The following is a 14,272-nucleotide window of genomic DNA, read 5'->3' as shown; positions in this document are numbered from 1 at the left end:
GCCCCTGCCGTGCGCGTCCCCGGCGCCGCCCCTCCCCTCGTGCACTCTAGCTCAACAGCCAAGGAGCCAAGTAGGCCCTGTGAGGCCACAACTCAACCTCGAGTCCAAACCGAGTGGAACTCCTAATGCTGAACCAGAACCCCAATAATAAGCATGGACAGACCCAAACTCTCATACGAAGTCCAGATACTATTAGTGGTTTCCAATCCTAATATGAACCTGATAGTACCCTAGGACCCTAGTTCCTCCTCATACATATCTGAACCTAATATTGAGCCCAAACCCACCCCAAAACTCAAGGTTGAGTTCAAACTCTTAAATCTGACCCGAAATTGGCTCAGGTAGTAATTTAAATCTGAAGCCCCAATTGATCCCAAATACCAATTCTGACTCTAAATCCCTTTATCAATGATACTAGCACCCACTTGGTCCTTAAATGGACCCCAGTACCAATACTGAGCCCCAGATCCCTATATAATCCCTGAAGTCCAATAGTTACCTTGTTATGGGCTCCAGTACTCTATCTTCTGAGCCCCAAACTTTACATAAAACTCCAATCCTGTACTCCCAATCCCAGGTCAACACCAACACACTTTCTGAATTGAGATTCTCAATTCCCGAATCAGGATTAGGTCACCAGAAAAGGACGTAACACAAATACTAACCGCAAACCCTACTCATCCTTGGGGCCATTGAGGACCCTAACTTGACCCAACTGTAATAATGAGATTGATTTTTCAGAAACTCCACACAAATCCACTTCATTTCCATACTCACCCTCTACTTCTCTGACCTGATGTCAACTCTAACTCAAGGCTGACCAACACCCCAATATTTATATAAATATCAAATGTGGACCTGAATCAAGTCTTGAATGGGCCTCTGAGTTTGAGACTTGATAATGTCTCCCAAACCCAATATAAACCGTGGTATTGAGTTTCTGACTCCTCATGCCAAACTTATATGCTGACCCTATAAATTTCTGGGCCGAACCAATAACTTACATGAAGATTTATTCCAAGCCGTAACACACAGGGACTTGGTGGGCTCCAAACCCAGAATCCCACGTTGGCACCAAAGTCCCCAGCTTCAGACCCACCCTCCCAGTCCATACCACTACCACTTAAGAGTCAGCCAGAGCCACACCAGCCCTTTCCTGCCTGCCTCCCTTATGAAAGATGGAGAACCTATCCCCTGCTGCCCTAGGTAAGGTGAGGACCCCTGTGGGGTCTCTCATCTTCACTGGGGTCTCTCTGGTATCTCTGTTGAGTTTGGGGATCAGGTGAGAAATATACAACATTTTGGGATCGTTGAAGCACCTGGATTCAGGGATGACAGTATAATGTGCAGTCTGAGGGGTCAAGTTCTGGTTATCACCTAATTCGCTGCCTGCTTTTACCCAGTACTTGGATTCCGAAACAGTGTGTGTGCGCCCCCTGGTGTGTGAGAAGGGGATGGGCCTGACTCCAGAGATTCTGGGCAAACATTTAGATCCTGAAGACAAACAGATCAAAAATGAATATTCGCATTCGGTGGTTTTTTACCCCTTGGTAATTCTGATGTACTGTGGGGGAAGTATTGAAAGTTTTATTCATCTTTAGACATTTTTGCCAGTGTTTCAGAATTTAGGGAGGGAGTTTTTGTTTGGGGGCTTTTTCCCCTCTAAATTAAAAAAGTATACTTTTCAGTCAATTACACCTGCTCATTGTTGCCTGGTGAAAACAATTCTTCCCCTTGGCTTCCATGGTCTGGATTCCATGGTCTCACTGACCACCCTTCCTCAATCTCCTTTACCATCTCCTCTTCCTCCTGGGGTCTATCATAGCCTGTTCCTTCTCTTCCTCTGTCGCTTCTCCTTGTCACATCTTGACCACCATCAACCATATACTGACTGATGATTTCCAAATCTCTGTCTCCAGCCTGGGCCTCTCTTCTGAGCTCAGACGCACATAACCTAGAACCTTCTCCATACCACTCCCTGCATGCCCTTCAGGTAAACTGAATTCACTGTCCCGCCCCAGATCTGCTGGTCTTCAGTAGTCCCCATCTCAGGCGATGGCATCCCCACTCACTGGGTCAGAAAATATCTTCTCTCCTGCATTCCCATTCGATCAGTCCCCAGTCCTGCAAACCAGTCCTGCAAAACAGAAAGAGACTAGAGACCGTGTGGCTCGTGAGGGACACATCAGATGGAGGAAGGGGCGGAGGGGGAGAAGGAAAGAGGAAGGGGAGGGAAGGGAGGGAAAGGATGAGAAACAAAGTGTTTCTGACCTTTGGGTTTCGGACCACACAGAACCAAGTCGGTCCTAAAATCTTTTGCATGTAGTCATAGAAAAACATCTCTTAAGACTTGCTCTATCTTGAGTTGCTTTCGGTACCTTGGAAACAATGGTGCCTGTTTATTAGAACCATCACCTCCTCCAGGGAGCCATCTATAATCCTTGGCTGGGTTGGGGGCTTACCTGCTGAAGCTCTAAGCACTAGGTATCACCACCACCTACCTGTGTCTGTCCCCCCACCCCACAGGCTGTGGGTTCCTTGAGGGCAGGAGGGATGAACTTGCCTTGTTCACTGCCATATCCCAGTGGCCAGCATGGAGATCTGACACACAATAGGTGCTCGACACATATTTGCTAAAGAAACAACAAGTAGATCTTCCCCTTTTTGCTCAGGGACCCATCAGATATAAGTGACTAGGTGGGCAAAAAGCCCCTGAGACCAAGCCTCAGAGCTTAAACACACGTGGGGCTTCTGTAGGCCTGGCATGCGCTGAAGAGGGGCTGTGGTGATTCCTGACCTGCGTGCCTGCTAGCCCGGACTTTCAGTAGGTCTGCAGCTCTGGCAGTCCAGTTCCCTCTGCCCAGCACAATACTTAGGTGGCCAGTGGGCCAGGGACCTTACACTCCTGTGGTTAAAGTTGGCAGACCCACTCATCGCTGTGCTGACTGGGCTCTTGCTTCAACCCCCACAGGGACACAAGGGGTCTCAGAATCTCGACCCATCGGTCTCTAGTTCCTGCTCACTCACCTTTCAGTACCACCCATGGTCAAGTGTTTGCTTGACAGAGTATGAGAATGCCTGTGAGCAGCCTGCCCAGGTCTCAGCTTGCCTAACACCTGGAACTGGGCACAAGGCTGAGGTAAAAAACTCGAGGCCCAGGCCCTGAGGCCACACGGACAGGAACCTCAGGTGGCCAGGCCTGTGAGTGGAAAGAAGGAATGGAGCCAAGGCTCTATTCAGACTGCCAAACTCTGAGCACGGGGTCCATGTGGGACCGACCTGCCGCCTTGCTCCCGGGCCTGGCGGGGAGGGACGTCCTTGTGCTCATCTGTGAAGGCCAAGTGGTACCACGTGTTTGTTCTGTGTGTCTGCCGTATTCCAGCCCCAGGGTGCAGGGCGAGGGAAGAACCAGATGTCACCTCCCCGTCACTGTTCACCCTTTGTCCAGGTCCTGGGCCCACTGGACACTCTGCTCAAACTCGTGATGTAAATACATCTCTTAGTTGGTCTAAATCAAATTAAATTCAGCTTGAGTCCCTACCCAAACCAGATCAGCAAGAATTCCATATCACTCCCAGCCCTCTGTCACCTCCCTCCAATCATCCAAGAACTCCAGAGGCTTGCACGGCCCCAAAGGTGGTCAGTCTGTGCTCCACAGCCTTGCAGTCAAAGGCTAAGGCCTTTTTTTCGGGCTACTACTGCTGTTGCAGACATTAGCCATCGCTGCCGTGGGGCGTCAATTATTTGTTCCCCATCTGCAGGACCTTACTTTTCCAGCCTAGTCCTTGGGATGGGGACCTAACACTCCCTCTATTGCAGGCTCTCTCAGGTGGGCCTCTCCTGTAGACTGGCAGCAGTTCGCCTCTTAGTCCTTGGCTTTTGCAGTAACACACGCTTTCCTGGGGGCCATGTCAGGCTGGATGGAGAGTACCTGTCCTGCTCCTCTCTCCCTTGTGGCAGAAGCAACTCCCTAAGACAGAGTGGCATTCTGACACCAGAACTGCAAAACAGTTTGTTTACCTTCTCAGGTGTGGGGTGGGAGAAAAAAGGACCAGGCCTTGGAACACAAAAGCCCAGCTAAGGCCTTTCATTCCTTCCTGATGACTCACTATGAGGGGAGATGAGACAGGAGTTAACTGCTCAATAGAACCCTGCTGGCGACTTCACCTCAAGCCTCTCTGAGAAAACAGAAGCCGTAAAGGGAGGACTCCCTCCCCCTCCCCCAACTGCCAAACCCACAAACCCATCCACATCTATGCCTTCCTCTGTCTCCCTCTTGGTTCCGAGGAGGACATGCCCCACATAGCAGGGCCGGTCCCCACTTGTGCTCAGGGTGCTTTGGCTCCTCGAGCACTTTGCTTCTCTCCCCTCTCCCTTCCCTTCCTCTTTGCTATATTATTCCCATCTGCTTGTAGTTGTGCTTAAGTCTCTCCCATCCTAAAAAAATAATCTGCTTCCTTGACCCCACCCCCATCCCCCAGAGTGGGAGAGATTGAGCATTTCTCTGCTCTCCTCACAACAAACCCAAGAGCTGCATTTACATGAAGCCTCCACTCTTCCATCTTCTGCTAACATTCGGCCCACTACAACCCGGCTTTTGGGACCAACACTCCACCGAAATTGCTCTTGACATAATAACCATTCACCCTCGTTTTGTCAAATCCAATGGCTGTGCCTCTGTTTTCAGCTTAGTGGACTTGTCAGTGGCCCTTGCTGCTTCCTACCACCTGCCTGGCTTACTTCAGTACCAGTGCATGCAGGCCAGCTCCTTGAGCTCCAAATCACGTGGTCGTCTCCTACAGGCTGCTTGGGCCACCCATCCTCACCATCACACACTGCACCCCACTGCTCCCATCTTACTCCCGCAACCTCCAGATAACTGTTTGGTCTCATCGCACCTCTTCCCTGTTGACCTCTTTGTGTTCTCCTAGTGTATCAGCTCTCTCCTTCCTCCTCTTTTCTTGTCCAACTTAGATGCCAAGGCCCAACATTTTAATAATTCGCTTGTCAATATCCCAAGCCCCTTTGCCTCTCTGCCTTTTGATCATATCTGTCTGGCAAATCCCCAGCTCCGGATGAGTCCTCCTTATCTTCCTTCTTGTGCTGTGCTCAAGCAGCCAAGTGACTCCACAGGTCAGATTGATGTTCCCATAAATCATAGCCACTGACTGTAATTGGGCCTTGGACTCATTTCTCTAGTCAGCTTGGAACCCCGCTCTCTGCAATGGCTATTTCTAACCTTCCCCATCCTCCTTAAGCCTCCATTTCCTCGCTGGCAGATGTGGGCTTGCCTCCTCCTTTATACAGACGGCTAAAGCAGGAACTCCCCCACATCCCCCACATCTGCTCTCTCTCCTGACGCATTAGAAAAAGCACCCTTCCTCTTACCTCAGGCCAGTGCTCCTGCCCATCCTTGATTTCCCAGCCCCACCTGCTTCTCGGGCACCTCACTCTATCCATTTATCCCTTCTCTCTCTGAGCACTTGATCTCACCTTTCAACTGGATTCTTCCCATCAACCTGCTCCCTGCAACCTTAACTCCAGCTCCCTCTCCCCACTGTTGGCCATTATGGCATTCCTATTCACTTCAACAGTCGGTCAAATTTGCCTTTCACCTCCTACAACTCTTCTGAAGCATGACATTTGAGCTATGATGTTCATGTCTCAAAATTGGGTGGGCATTTTTTTCAGTATTCACCTTTTAGATTTCTTGATTACTGCATTTTTAAAACAATAGCTTCTTTGACTTCCTTGGCACCATCTTCTCCTCATTTGTCTCTTAACTCCTTGGTCTCCTTCTCAGTCTCCTTTGCAGGGTCATCCTCCTCCATTCATCCACTAACCCATCATGCTCCTCAAGGCCCACTCCTAGGCCTTTGCCCCTTCTCATTGTGGACTCTCTCCTTGCTGATCTCATCCATGGCTACAGCTTTGATTACCGTCTATTTGGTAATGATTCACATCTTTATGTCTCTAGCCTGGAGAACTTTTTATCTAAGCCCCTGACCAATGGAAGCCTAGCCCACTACCTAGTAAATACTTCTAACCTGATGTCTCAAAGAGACCTCTACCCCAGCATGTGCAAGACATAACTCATGATCCTCTGACACCTTTCCAATGTTCTGTCTTAGTGAATTTGCCATATAATAGGCAAGCCAGAATCCCAGGAACCATCATCAAATCCTGTTAATTTTACCTCCAAAGCATCTCTCTAATCTATCCCCCTTCTTTTCATCTCTACTGATACCTTGCTGGTCCAAGCTATCTTTACCTCTTATCTGGACTCCTGCAGTGCCTCCTAATTGATCTTAGTGTATTTGCTCTGTCCATCTCCAGTTTTATCCTGTCACTCTCCCTTTAAAACCTCTAATGGCTTCCCATTCCTCCTGAGATAAAGACCCTACTCCTTAACAAGTACTAAATGCCTTCTCCTTTCCTAACTTCCAGCTTGGTTCCCCCAGCTTGGTTCCCTCCAGCTGTGCTGGCTTCCTTTTAATTCCTCAAACACACATGTGCCCCTACACCCACCCCAACCACCAGGCCTTTGCACATTCTTTCAAAAGACTTTCCCACCCCACCCACTTCACCTTTTAGCTTTCTTCACTTTTGGCTCAAGCATCACTTCCTTGGGGCAGTCTTCCCTGACCCTTCGTCTAGATCAGACTTGTCTGATAGACATGCTTACAGAGCCCTGTTTCTTCCACATAGAACTATGTATACGTATATATCTCTCTGGGACCCCAGCCCTGTGGGAAATGTGGGTGGAGTCCACGGGGATTCCAGGCAATGTGGGCAATGGGATTCAGAAGTGTTTTAGGGGCTTCTAGCTAGAGACTTGGAGCTGCATAAGTATATATCATGGGTGCCTCTCGGTTTCCAAGGACTCCCCAACATGCTACCAAAATCACTGATGCCACAGGCTGAACCGGCCCCAGTCAGGACAGGCCAGCTGCTGGGGGCAGCCTGGCATTGGGGGACATACAGACCTGGACTGAATTACACCCATGACACTTATTAGCTGTCTGGTCTTGGACAAATTACTTCTCTAAGCCTTAGTTTCCTCTTCTGTAAAAGGGGGATACTACTTACTGCAGCACTATAAACATGACATGAAACTGTGTTTGTAAAGAGCTTTAACCAGAGCTTTACATCTCAAGTTCTTGAAAATAGGAGCTATTTGATGATTATTAGAATTAGCATAATTAAGCCTCTAATAGCGCAGGCATGGAGGATCATTTAAAAACTAATCCCACTGGGCCCCATACCCTGGTAATCCTCAACTACTGTCTGAATGAGAGCCCGATTCATCATCCATCAACTTTCTGCACTTCCTCTCCCCTGATCCAACTTCCCACTGCTTCCTCCCCGACTTTCCCATGTTGCCCTCCAGAAGCCTTCAGCCCTTTCAGAGGTCCTTTCTCCAATTCCTGCCTAACAGAGGACCCATTAAGTGTCTCCCAAGAAGCCGCCATTCTCCATAACCACAGAGGGAGGAGGAGGAGCAGTGCCTTCCCGGCTCTCAAAAGCCACTCCCAGATCATTATTCCTTCAGCCTTATGGAAAAATTCCTGCTCATTTAAGGCTCATACCATCTGGCTCTTGCAATTCCTTCATTCAACCAAGATTTATTGAGTGCTTTTCCCTCTCCTTCTCTACCTTATTTTCTCCGAGAAAGGATTTATAAAAGAATGTGTAATACAAGATGCCTGGTGCATAGTAGGGCTCTCTACATATTTGTGAATAAATGAGTATATTTAAAAATATTATACAGATGTTCACCTATCCCCAATTCACCTTTCAGAGGTGGGTTTCATTTAACATAAACAGAAAAGTAGAAGGTTTAGTTTTAGACCTCCCCTGAGTTGTTCAATTGGAAGCGAGGCCACCATTTTAAACGTTCTGAGTTCTGCAGAGGATCGCATCTCATAATGCTGGTCACCACCTACAGCTTAGGATGTAGATACCTCAAGAAAACTTTGCTTCCTCCCCATGAACCCCAGTAGAGACGTCGGGGTGGTGGAGCAGGCCCCTTGCCCTTTTACCATGGCACATTTTTATTCCCCCCTAAGGCCATCATATGAAGTTTAGCTGCCATATGTGACTTGCTTTAAAGAAGAGTAGGGCAGCTTAAAAAAGGAATTAGAATGCAGAAAGAGAAAATTACAGCGAGGTAATAACTAGGATTTTCCCAGAGAGAAAAGAGAAAGGTATCTCAAGAGTCAGTCAAATGCTAACTTCCTTCTCTTGCCCTCCATTAGATAGCTTCTCTCTGGACTGTATTCTTCATCAATGCCCCCTTGAAACCTACTTTCAGAAATTCTCTCTTTTCTCACCAAGATGAGGTCTATCTCCCTGGATCCCTTTCCTTCCCCCATTTGGTCCCTCAACTCCATGAGTTATGTCTGTAGGGCTCATCAGGTTAATCAGTAATGTTCGAATTGGTGCCTCCTCCCAAAGATCATTTTTGTGGGGAAGGGTGTTGGCATTTTACATCCTATCCTTCAAGGTAGGTTTCTTTTCTTTAAGAGATTCTTTTCGATATTCAGTATCCATTCTGGTTTCCCTAAATATAGAAACTACTAAACAAATACATTTGTACCTACAGCTCAAAGACAGACATTACGTCTTAGGTGTAGTACATTCTAAAGCCATATTGAGAAAGAAAATAATTCCTCAACTGCCTCATAATTAACAGTGATTCTTTCCTTTTCCCTGGGAATCAGTAAATCCGATTATTGTGGCAAGGGTAGAATGTCTGTTCCTTTCTTGATCCCCTTTGGGATTTGTTTGAATAAGAATATGGTCGTAGTCCCTTTAATGACTTCTCAATGATTCTCACAAGAGAGGCTTTGATGACTTGATTTTAGGAAGCCTCAGGTACATTCTTGCCAAGAGCTAATTTGGGGAAAGAAAGGAGATGAGCTATTCTCTCAGTTAAGTAAATTTAAAGGTAAGTGTGTGAAGAAACTGAGAAGAAAGCAAAAACAAGGACAGCAATCAAGACAGTGTCTTCAAGGCAGAAGGATAAATATACGAATCAATGGGACAGAATTGAGAGTCCAGAAATAAACCCTTACGTTTATGGTCAATTGATTTTTGACAAAGGTGCCAAGGCAATTCAATGGGGAAAAATAATTTTTTCAACAGATGGTTTTGGTACAACTGGATATCCACGTGCAAAAATATTAATTTAGAGTCTTACTCCATGCTGTATTCAAAAATTAATTCAAAATAGGCTGTAGATCTAAATGGAAAAGCTTAAACTTTAAAACTCTTAGAAGAAAACATAGGTGTAAATCTTCATGACCTTGGGTTAGGACAAGTTCTTAGACATGACACCAAAGTATAAGTAATATAAGAAAAAATGATAAAGTGGACTTCATAAAAATTAAAAGTTTCAATTAAAAAAACACCACTAAGAAAGTGAAAATAAGTCACAGAGTAGGAGAAAATATTTATAAATCTTGTGTCTGATAAAAAGGATTTGTATCCAGAATATATAAAGAACTCTTATAACTCAATAAGAAGATACATAATTCAATTTAAAAATGGGCAAAATAATTGAATAGACATTTCACCAAAGACAATATATGAATGGCCAATAAGCACATGAAAAGATGCTCATCATTTGTCCTTAGAGAAATGAGGATTAAACCACAACGAGATACCACTATATATCCACTAGAATGGCTATAATAAAAAAGACAGGCAGTAACAAGTGTTGATGAGGATGTAGAGAAATTGGAGCCCTTCATACATTGCTTGTGGGAATGTGAAATGGTGCAGCACTTGGGAAAACAATTTGGCAGATTCTTAACATAAATTTACCACATGACCCAGCAATTTCACTTCTAGGTATCTGCCCAAGAGAAATGAAAACATATGTCTACAGAAGGACTTATATGTGAAAGTTCATAGCAGCAGTATTCATAATAGCCGAAAAGTAGAAGCAACTCAAATGTTTATCAACTGGTGAATGGATAAACAAAATGTAGTATACCATATAGTAGAATACTATTTGGCAATAAAAAGGAATAAAGTACTGATAGAGTCTACAGATGAACTTCAAAAACATTATGCTCAGTGAAAGAAGCCAAACACAAAAGATCTTATTTGTATGATTCCATTTATGTAAAATGTCCTGAGAAAGCAAATCTACAGGAACAGAAAGTAGATTAGTGGTTTCCTGTGGGAATGTGGAGTGACTAGAAATGAGCACAAGGATTCTTTCTGTTGTAAATTTACTAAAAATCATTGAATGCTACACACACACACACACACACACACACACACACACACACACACACACAAAGGAGAACAGGATAGGAAAAAGATAAATGGAACTGAGGGCCATGCTAGTGTCCAAGGGTACACATGGTAGAGGTGGGCTCTAAATTTGGCTGAGCTTCCTGATACCAAAGGAAAAAGGAAAAATAATTGAGCATGTAATTATGGTTTTTTAAAGATTCAAACCAAAACAAAACTAACCAGTTGTTTAAGAGAAGCTTTGCTGTTTCAGGTCCTTAGACCTGAAAAAATTTTTTTCCTAGTAAGAGAACAATATATGAACTAGTCAATATCCTGCTTACTATCCTATAGTCAATTTAATTTTGAGGGTTTTCTGACACTTTTATATAATGTCTCTCATTGTCGGTGGAATTAGGCTAGAGTTGTGCTGCCCAATATGTATGCCCAATAAAATAATTAAAATTAAATAATTTTGAAAATTTAGTTCCTCAGCTACCCTTGCCACATTCCAAGTGCTCCATAGCCACATGGGCTAGTAGTGGCTACCACACTGGACAGTGTTATCTAGAGAACATTCCATCATTGCAGAAAGTTCTATTGGGTAGTGCTAGACTAGAGGGTAGTTTAGTAAAAACAAATGTTTGGAATTTGGAATGTTGGTGAAAGAGTGATTCTGTCCCAGCCTTGGCAGGGGAAGAATTTTCAATCTACTTTCATAACTTCACACATTTAGAACAGGGGCAGAAAAGTGGGTGGGGATAGCTGTGAAATTTCACTTTAAAAAACGAGACAAGATTTGACATAAACATGTTTTAGCTTTTTCTAACTTTTGCACAGGGAGTGGTTGGGATAAACTGAGGCCTATCACAGGCCACTCAAAAGACAATATTTGGTTAGTTTAGCTGTTTAGCTAATGACTGGGCTTTTGTTTTACAAAGCACCCTTTGGCTGGCCTCTCTGCTGCTGATTTGTATACTCAGGCTGGCAGGATTTTGATATATAAAACAGGAAATGGCCAGAGCCAGCTTGGCAGAGAGGCTGAGTGCTGTGGATAGGGAGAGAAAGGGGGAGAGTGTGGGTTCTGTCTCAGGGAGAGGTGCTGAAGGAGCATGGATCTGAGGGGAGTCTGCTGTGCAGAAGGTCATGTAACCTCTTCCAGCTCTCCAAGAAACTTCCGGTCACATGGGAGTTGGGTTTATATTTGGGGGGATTTCGTGGTGTGTAGAGACTGATTTCAAACCCAATAGAGGGTGGCAGAAGCAGTGGCTCAAGAAGATCCAGTCATGTGAGATTAAAGGCTGGATCTTCTGGAATGTTTCACCTAATGGAATACTTGGCTGCATCGTGGATTAAACCATTCATCGCAGATTCCAGAGTACAACCTCACTGGGACTGCCAAATGTGCAGATTTACAGATTTTCCCCACACCCATCCACACTGTATCACATGACATGCCCAGGAGTCAAAGCAGTGAGGATTGATCAGGCCTGAGCTGTGAGGAAATTTGGAGTCTCATCTCAAAGTCAGGGGAAAATTGTGGAAACCACTCTGAGATAAAACTGACAACTGTGGTGGTACAAGTTCCCCTCTGAGCCCGTATCTGCCTTCCTGAAGCATGGGACATATAAAGACCAAAGTGACAAAAGGGGCATATGGCCATGTGACACCTAACCGAGGAGACAACAGCTCTTTCTGCATAATAACACACAGGCCAGGTGCCAAGAGGAGACTGATATCGGTAGTGTGAAAACTGTGTCTTGTAGATATTCTACCAACCAAGGACCCCATTCCTCATTCTCACTCCTTTTCGTCTAGAGTGAAAACACAGAACTGAACAACTGACAGCTGTCAGGCTTGTACCAGAGTCCAAGGAGGCAGGCTCCTGAAGGCAGGAAGGAAAGGGTTTATAGGACGCAAACTGGTGAAGACAAAGAACAGAACAAGAGGGTTCGAGAGGGGTTTTTGTCCTCTCAATGTCGAGAGGGAGGTCATTTGGGGTGCAGTGAGAGCCTGTATGAAAAGGCACTGTAAGGGTTCAGCCAATCCTGAAAATACTTCTTTGCATACTCTTCATACTGGTTGGAAGCAAAACTCAAGCCAGAAGTCAACATTGATTTCGTACATTTTTCTGTGCTTTAGGTGTGTGTTTTTCTGGCTAATAGTATAGTTGTTTATAGTAAACTGTGCTTTTCCCTCCCTTCCGCGTTTAGAATGTAGTATCGGAGTGAAAACCACCCAGAAGTATTGGCCAAAGATGGTGTCAGCAGTGGCCAGACCCCACCATCCCACTGAGCTAATGTATTGCACTGTGGCATCTGAGGAGCAGTAACGAGTGTACTGAGGACCAAAGGGCGTCTGGTATGAGAAGAATGAGAGAGACAAGATGGAGGCCACAGTCATACCTAGCTCTGGATCTGCCAGAGGCTGTCATTGTTGAAAATGGATGGTTCAGTCAGACAGCCACAGAAACACTGAGGGGAGGCAGCTCCTTACAGGGAGCTGCGTGGACACATATGTTCTGATCCAATCTGGAGCAAGAGCTACAAACAGTCATCACTAAAAAATATATGATACTCACTGCCACTCTCCAAGCCCGTTCTTCTTTGGCTATGGCCAAAAGAACTGGAGAAGTATTTGGCATGTGATGGGAATCACTAATCCTACATATTTCAAGTTGTTTGGGGTAGTGTGTATCTTTCATTATGCTTAGATGGAGAGGGAGAGTCCAGCAGCTCATACTAGATCCTTACTATGAAAAAAACTGTTAATCCAGACAGGTCAGGGAAGTGGGTGGGGATCAGGAGCTGCTGCTGCTGTGGGTTCTAACTATGCCTTCAGGAACTATGAGAATGACTGTAGGATGGGGTTGGGGCCTCCCTGGGCCTTCTGTGAGGTGGACTCCCAACTCCATACACTCTCACTCTAACTAGTGGACCCCAGTGGCGCCTTGGAGCTCTAGGAATCAATGTTAGGTCAGTGCTAGTGCCCAAGGACTTCTAAAATGTCTGTAGCAGCCACAGGCCCTGAAAGAGGGGAGGGTATTCAGAACCCCAGGGATCAGCTAGTCTGTGCTCCTGTGCCGATTCGGCTGATCCACCTGGCCTTGGCCTCTCTCACCGCTCTACCTTGGAAGGTGTATTGGTCAGGATTCCTTCCACTGCACATGGCAGAGAAAGGACAATGTAAAAGTCCAGGCTGTAGAAGGAAAAGTTTAAATTCTCCATTGTGCTTTTAATGTTTTCTGCTATAATCAATATTTGTTTTTCTTGGATAACTTCTGCAAGGGAGAAAAAACTTACGAATACTTTTTCCAAATGCCAATAAACTCTAGCACTCTTATACTGCTGGTTGATTTAAATAAAACAAGAGCACTGATGTCATACTCATCAGGTTAAATATTACAAGGTTGATGGAAAGTTCAATTTCCTATAACAAACTTACAATGAGTAAATACAATTTTCTACAATAAACAAGCATCATAGACTCAAGGTTAGGGATTATAAAACAATAAACCATTATAGTTAGAGTAGAATATTATAGGAGAGTTTCTTGCATACAAACTACTCAATATCATCATGACGAGATATGACAGAACAAGTCTGAAATAAGACCTTAACTCTATATGGTTAATATTCTCTCTCCTCCTCCCTCACTCCCTCTTTCCCTTCTACCTTTCAACTTACTCTTAATCTTTGCCACACAAAAAATTATATCCAGCCCAATGCTTTGCAGCCTCAAAAGCCTTTATGCCAATAATTTCTCATTCTCTCCAGCTTTCTTATTTATGGTTACTGAAACCTCTGGTTCCAACTACAATTTTAAACACAGATGAAATAAGAGATTGGGGGCTTTTATTTTATTTCCTCAAAGGGTAGATACTCAGAAATGGTTGGGTCCGAGGGCTCAAATGGTGATCAAAGTTATCTCTTTGTCTCTCTCTCCATCTCTCATCTTTACTTATCTCTGCTTCAGCTGGCTTCAAGAGAATGTTGGCCTCATTCTCTTCTATTGTAGAATTTTTCCT

Source organism: Pteropus vampyrus, unplaced genomic scaffold, assembly GCF_000151845.1.
Source record: "Pteropus vampyrus isolate Shadow unplaced genomic scaffold, Pvam_2.0 Scaffold135, whole genome shotgun sequence".
NCBI lineage: Eukaryota > Metazoa > Chordata > Mammalia > Chiroptera > Pteropodidae > Pteropus > Pteropus vampyrus.
The sequence above is the reverse complement of the archived record's forward strand: the minus strand, read 5'-3'. Positions refer to the sequence as shown.